Source organism: Mustelus asterias, chromosome 2, assembly GCF_964213995.1.
Source record: "Mustelus asterias chromosome 2, sMusAst1.hap1.1, whole genome shotgun sequence".
Lineage (NCBI taxonomy): Eukaryota > Metazoa > Chordata > Chondrichthyes > Carcharhiniformes > Triakidae > Mustelus > Mustelus asterias.
This window is the reverse complement of record NC_135802.1, coordinates 97,374,135-97,381,448: the sequence shown is the minus strand read 5'-3', so window position 1 is coordinate 97,381,448 and position 7,314 is coordinate 97,374,135.

The window sequence follows — 7,314 nt, the reverse complement described above, 5'->3', positions numbered from 1 at the left end:
GGGCCTATGCCGCGATCCGCACCCGATTCCTAGCGGATCACGCCTTTACCAACGGACCCCTCTGGGAGGCAGGCTCCCCCCCCACCCCCCTGGGATCGGACCCCTCTGGGAGGCAGGCACACCCCCCCCGGGAGTGGACCCCTCTGGGAGGTAGCCGCCCCCCCCCTCCCCACCCGGGATCGGACCCCTCTGGGAGGCAGGCACACTCCCCGGGATCAGACCCCTCTGGGAGGCAGGCCCCCCCGACAGAGCACACCCCTAACCTACCTTGATCGTGGTCTCCCTCCACCATCCTTCCCGCTCACCTTCAGTCCTTCGACAGCCTGCAGCACGTTCCTGGACACTGACTTTGAGCCACGGCTGAAGTGACCGGGCTTCACACAGGTCCGCTGGTGTCTGCCGGAGGAGGGGGGGTGGGCCCAGTTGGAACGCTGGTGGGGAGGCGGGGGGAATGAGGAGAGGGGGCGGGCCCACATCACCCTCTTGGGGGGGGGGGGGGGGGGGGGGGGTGGGAGGGGAGGGGGTGTGATGGATCATCCCCGGGGGGGAGGAGAGGGAGGTGTGACGGATCATCCCCTGGGGGGGGTGGGAGGGGAGGGGGTGTGACTTATCATCCCCTGGGGGGAGGAGAGGGGGTGTGACGGATCATTCACTGGTACACTACCAGCCACAGCCATCTCTCCCGCTCTCTCACACCTGCAGGGAAGAGTAATCTGTGGCTGGTAGTGTGCCAGTGATGGTCCCAGGAGGGATCGGCCGCAGACAGGCAGCGGAACCCCCCGACCAGAGGATGAGAGTCACACCCCCTCTCCATGCCCCCCCTCAACACTGGGAATGATATGTCACACCCCCTCTCCACCCCCCCAGGGAATGATAAGTCACACCCCCTCTCCCCTCCCCCCCAGGGAATGATAAGTCACACCCACTCTTCCCCCCTCCAGGAATGAGACATCACACCCCCTCCCCTCCCACCCCCTCCAGGGGATGATAAGTCACACCCCCTCCCCTCCTCCCACCCCACCCTCTCCCCCCCCCCCCACCCCCCGACCAGAGGATGAACGGCAGAGAGGCTCTCTCCGCTCTCTGCTTTTTGTTTTGCGCCCGGGCACGTTCTGTCAGATTTGTTTCGAACTGCGCATGCGCAGGTCGGTGCTCTGACAGATGCAAATATGCTAGGCCCCGCCCACTAGACCCGTGCCGAAAAAAGGCGTTTGGGGGCGCTGGAGCGCGGCTGCCGGGCGCAGGTCTGATTTACGGCCGCACCCGGCACTTAGTCCCGATTTGGTAAAATCGGCCCCTCAATGCATGAGATTGGGTGTGAAAACTCGCCCAAAAAACGGATCAGGAACTCTCCCATTTTTACACTAGCTGGACACTTAGAATCAATCTCGTAAAATTCCACCCCTGGTCTTTAACCCAGATGCATCCACTTGGTTGCAGTTCTGGCAATTTATGTATTCTATGGCATTGATGATTGTTTCTAGTTTCATTTGTACAATACTCATCCTCCTTTTCCCTTACCCTCTCGATGTCAATGGTTTATGACATGATGTGAGTGTATGTGGCAGAACAGGAAGTTAAGCCTGTAATATTCTTCTCATCAGTGGTTCTAACGCTTTCTGTAGTGGTGTGGAATGGTATCTCAACAGTGCTTAGTTAATATCATCATTCTTTTACAACTAAGCATTGAAAGTTCTTACTCCTCTCTCACCTCACCGTTTACTTGTGGATACCTGGACACACTGGTTGTGTGGACAAATCCAAAGTCTTCCATAAATTTTTTAAATCCTTCATTTGCAAACTATAGGTCATTGGTTGAAGTGACAAGACCCTGGAATGCCATGTGTGGCAAAAAATTCTTTTAATGCATTAATGGCAATTAAATGGCAACACCCTTCTGAAAAATGCTACTGAGGTGTGTACACCGTGACTGGAAACGAGTTGTACAGGCACAAGCTTCTGTGTCGGAACCTTAAATAATAACAGATGCACAGCAGTGCTGGGAGCCGAGTCTTATTGGTGCATGAAGCAAATGTGTGAAGTAAAAGATCGAACTGAGACAATGGGGGTGATCTTACCGTTGCGCCCCACCGGCCGATGAGCGGGGCAAGAGGTAAGATTGCGCAAGAGCCAAGAAATCAGGTTCTCACCCGATTTCTCGCCTCACGCCATCTTACCGGCAGGGATATCTATTGTCCCATAGGATAGTTTTGATGCACTCTGTTTCTGTGTCAAGTTTACTGTGAGAAAATGGCTAGGACCTTATCTATAAGATTACGGATAATGCCAATCTTAGAACGTGTGGAGTTATAGAAAGGCCAACGTGTTCAGTGGCCATACAGTCATAGAATTATAGAGGTTTACAGCATGGAAACAGACCCTTCGGCCAAACTTGTCCATGCCACCCCTTTTTTTAACCCCTAAGCTAGTCCTAATTGCCCGCATTTGGCCCATATCCCTCTATACCCATCTTACCCATGTAACTGTTTAAATGCTTTTTAAAAGACAAACCTGTACCCGCCTCTACTACTATCTCTGGCAGCTTGTTCCAGACACTCACCACCCTCCGTGTGAAAAAATTGCCCCTTTGAACCCTTTTGTATCTCTCCCCTCTCACCTTAAACCTATGCCATCTAGTTTTAGACTCCCCTACCTTTGGGAAAAGATATTGACTATCCAGCTGACCTATGCCCCTCATTATTTTATAGACCTCTATAATAAGTACACTTCTAAGCCTCCTATGCTCCAGAGAAAAAAGTCCCAGTCTATCCAGCCTCTACTTATAACTCAAACCATCAAGTCCATCAAGCATCCCAGTAAATCCTTTCTGCACTCTTTCTAGTTTAATAATATCCTTTCTATAATAGGGTGCCCAGAACTGTACACAGTATTCCAAGTGTGGCCTTACCAATGTCTTGTCCAACTTCAACACGACATCCCAACTCCTGTATTCAATGTTCTGACCAATGAAACCAAGTATGCCGAATGCCTTCTTCACCACTCTGTCCACCTATGACTCCACTTTCAAGGAGTTATGAACCTGTACTCATAGATCTCTTTGTTCTATAACTCTCCCCAGTGCCCGACCATTAACTGAGTAAGTTCTGCCCTGGTTCGATCAACCAAAATGCATCACCTCGCATTTATCTAAATTAAACTCCATCTGACATTCGTCAGCCCACTGACCCAATTGATCAAGATCCGTTTGCAACCCTAGATAATCTTCTTCACTGTCCACTATGCCACCAATCTTGGTGTCATCTGCAAATTTACTAACCATGCCTCCTAAATTCTCATCCAAATCATTAATATAAATGACAAATAACAGTGGACCCGGCACCCATCCCTGAGGCACACCGTTGGTCACAGGTCTCCAGTTTGAAAAACAACTCTCTACAACCACCCTCTGTCTTCTATCATCAAGCCAATTTTGTATTAATTTGGCTATCTCACTCTGGATCCTGTGAGATTTAACCTTATGCAATAACCTACCTTGTTGTACCTTGTCAAAGGCCTTGCTAAAGTCCATGTAGACAACATCAACTGCACTGCCCTCATCTATTTCTTGGTTACCCCTTCAAAAACTCAATCAAATTTGTGAGACATGATTTTCCATTCACAATGCCATGCTGACTGTCCCTAATCAGTTCTTGCATCTCTAAATGCCTGTAGATCCTGTCTCTCAAAATATCTTCTGACAACTTACCCACTACAGATGTGAGGCTCACTGACCTGGAGTTTCCAGGCTTTTCCCTGCAGCCCTTCTTAAATAAAAGCACAACATTTTCCACCCTCCACCTGTGACTATCGATGATTCAAATATCTCTGCTACAGGACCCGTAATTTCCTCCCCTGCCTCCCACAATGTCCTGGGATACACTTCATCAGGTCCCAAGAATTTATCCACCTTGATGCGCTTTAAGACTTCCAGCAGTTCCTTCGCTGTTATATGTACACTCCTCAAGACATCACTATTTATTTCCCCAAGTTCCCTAGCATCCATGCTTTTCTCAACAGTGAATACTGATGAGAAATATTCATTTAGGATCTCACCCATCTCTTGTGAATCCGCACATAGATGACCTTGTTGATCCTTAAGAGGTCCTACTCTCTCCGCAGTTACTCTTTTGCCCTTCATGTATTTGTAAAAGCTCTTTGGATTCTCCTTTGCCTTATCTGCCAAAACAATCTCGTGTCCCTTTTTTGCCCTCCTGATTTCTCTCTTAACTCTACTCCTACATCCTCTATCCTCTCCAAAGGATCCACTTGATCCCAGGTGCCTATGTATGTCATGTGCCTCCTTCTTCTTCTTGACCAGGGCCTCAATATCCCAAGTCATCCAGGATTCCCTACTTCTAGCAGCCTTGCCCTTCACTCTAAGAGGAATGTGCTTACTCTGAACCCTGGTTAACACACTTTTGAAAGCCTCCCACTTACCAGACGTCCCTTTGCCTTCCCACAGACTCCCCCAATTTACTGTTGCCGATGAAGGTAGGCTTGTGGTAGATGGTACTGGAGAACCCATTAGCAGATTTCTCAAATAGTACATTGAGGAAGGAGAATGAGATAAGCCGCTCCATCATAATATTGAATTTAAGTGCGGGATGGAGCATGTTAATGTGTAAGGTTATTTTGACACACAGTGTAGCCATGGTATCCCCTCTAGGTCCCCTCTGGCTTCCATGAGAAATGTGCTTTTAATGGAATAAGCACCAAACTCCTTCCCCATGCATACTTCTGATACATCGATGACAGATTTGCGATCTTTGAATTTGTAGCCAGGTAGTCAATACAACCTTCCGAACTCTTTGTTGCAACTCCAGAGGACAGTGTCTAATCCCTTGACTATAGTGCATCCACATTCCTATTCACTGCCTCCACTGGAATAGCTTCCTGAATCATGGTGCTATATGATCAGTTTGCCCATTCATGCTCTCGTGATTGTTCTCATCCACACAAGTAGCAAATCCCTTACATCTGTTGGTGAAAGTCAAGGGCTGAGGCATGTCCATCCTAGAACCCAATACCTGCCTAACAGGGTGTCAAACCCTCCTTATCCTGACCATTGGCCATCTCTAACATTCAAAACAAAGGGGAGTGACTGCCTCTTAGAACAGAGTATCCAGGTAACTCTCCCCTTCCCTAATGCCATGCAATGTTTAAAGCTCGCAATTCCAGCCCAACAACTCCTTGAGCTGCAGAGACTTACCGCAGATCTGGTTTTCCGAGATCGCAGTATTCTCCCCAAATTCCCACATGCTGCAGTTGCAACACGCACCTTTCTCAGGCATGCCTGTCTAACTTTATTTACTGAGTTATTTATTTGATTGGTTAATTGGTTATGTATTGAATCCATTATTTTAGTTTTCTTAAGTAATTGGTTTATCTAGTTTAAGTTTAATTTAATGAAGTTGTGATCAGATATAAAGTTTCCCAGCTTAGAGACATCAGCTTCTAAAGATTAAAAATAATAAAAACCTATACATCTTTTCCACATTGTTTCAAATTCCGATGTGCTAAATTTCAAGCTTTTGCACTCTTTTAACAAAACACTCAGTTCTGTGATTACACTGCAATCCATCCTCTGTGCAACACCATATTGAGTGACACAGTGGCTAGCACTGCTGCCTCACAACGCCAGGGACCCGGGTTCAATTCCCAGCTTGGATCACTGTCTGTGCGGAGTCTGCCCGTTCTCCCCTTGTCTGTATGGGTTTCCTCCGGGTGCTCCGGTTTCCTCCCATAGTCCGAAAGATGTGCTGGTTAGGTGGATTGGCCATGCTAAATTCTCCCTCAGTGTACCTGAACAGGCGCCAGAGTGTGGCAACTGGGGTATTTTCACAGTAACTTCATTGCCGTGTTCATGTAACCCTATTTGTGACACTAAAAAATAAACTTTACTGTTTACGGGAATTTATCACTTAATGTTGTAGTTGCATTCTTGAAAAGTGCAACTTTAAGTGAAGCAACCTTCAGCAAATCAGATTTTCCCATTACAACCAATATAAAAGTTGGGTTCAGTAAGACCTTTCTCATTAGAAAAAGATACAAAAAAATTATACCTCTAAGCCGAAGTACTGTGTACTCTGAAATTCTCATATTCATAAATAAAATAACATTTATTTAGACAAAATCAATTTAAAAAATTAAAGAATTATCTAATGTATCGACTTAAATTCTGCTGTTGACTTTCTTCCACGTCCTCACCCTCTCCCACTTCCTGACTTGAGCCAACTCCACTGCTTCCTGTTCACCGCTTCCTCCGCTCACCAATTTCTATTTCTGTATCCTGCCTGTAAGCGAGAACGTAGTGAAAGAGGGGAAGTGAGTGAGGGAGCAAGAGTTGAAGGGTTGGGGAGGGAAGCGATAAATGGGAGGATCACAGAGCCAACAGGAGGGATTCAGGGAGAAATGCACTGAATGCAAGGACCAGAAAGGACACCAGCGAGCAGGGGAAAGTCAGAGAGGGTAGCAGCAAGAAGAAGAAAGTTGAGATCAGGAGACGCTACTCCAAAATGGCATTAGAAATCATAGAAATCCTACAGTGCAGAAGGAGGCCATTCGGCCCATCGAGTCTGCACCGACCACAATCCCACCCAGGCCCTACCCCCACATATTTTACCCACTAATCCCTCTAACCTACACGTCCCAGGACTCTAAGGGGCAATTTTTTAACCTGGCCAATCAACCTAACCCACACATCTTTGGACTGTGGGAGGAAACCGGAGCACCCGGAGGAAACCCACGCAGACACGAGGAGAATGTGCAAACTCCACACAGACAGTGACCTGAGCCGGGAATCGAACCCAGGACCCTGGAGCTGTGAAGCAGCAGTGCTAACCACTGTGCTACCGTGCCGCCCATTAATCAGGTAATGTGGGAATAACACTAAAGCAGATGTCCCGATGCTAAGTCTATGCATCTGCCCCACTATATCTGTGATTCTAAAGAGAAATGATGCTGAATAAAAAGGGACTTAGTGTACATACTTAAAGCTTATGACTTACACGGAAGCTACAATCGTTAACCATAGAACCATAGAAAATTACAGCTCAGAAACAGGCCTTTTGGCCCTTCTTGGCTGTGCCGAACCATTTTTTGCCTAGTCCCACTGACTTAGCTTAGCTTCCTGCGACAGTAATTAACATCTATTCCGACAAGTGTTTTCAGCCAATTGACAGCTGACTGCCCCAGCAAGCAATTTCTTTTAACTAGGTACCTTGACTAGTTTGCAGTTTCATTTAAGATTTACAAAGTTCTAAGGCAAATTCTTTAAATGTTAAGCTAATTTTTGGACTGAGAAATAACAAAAAA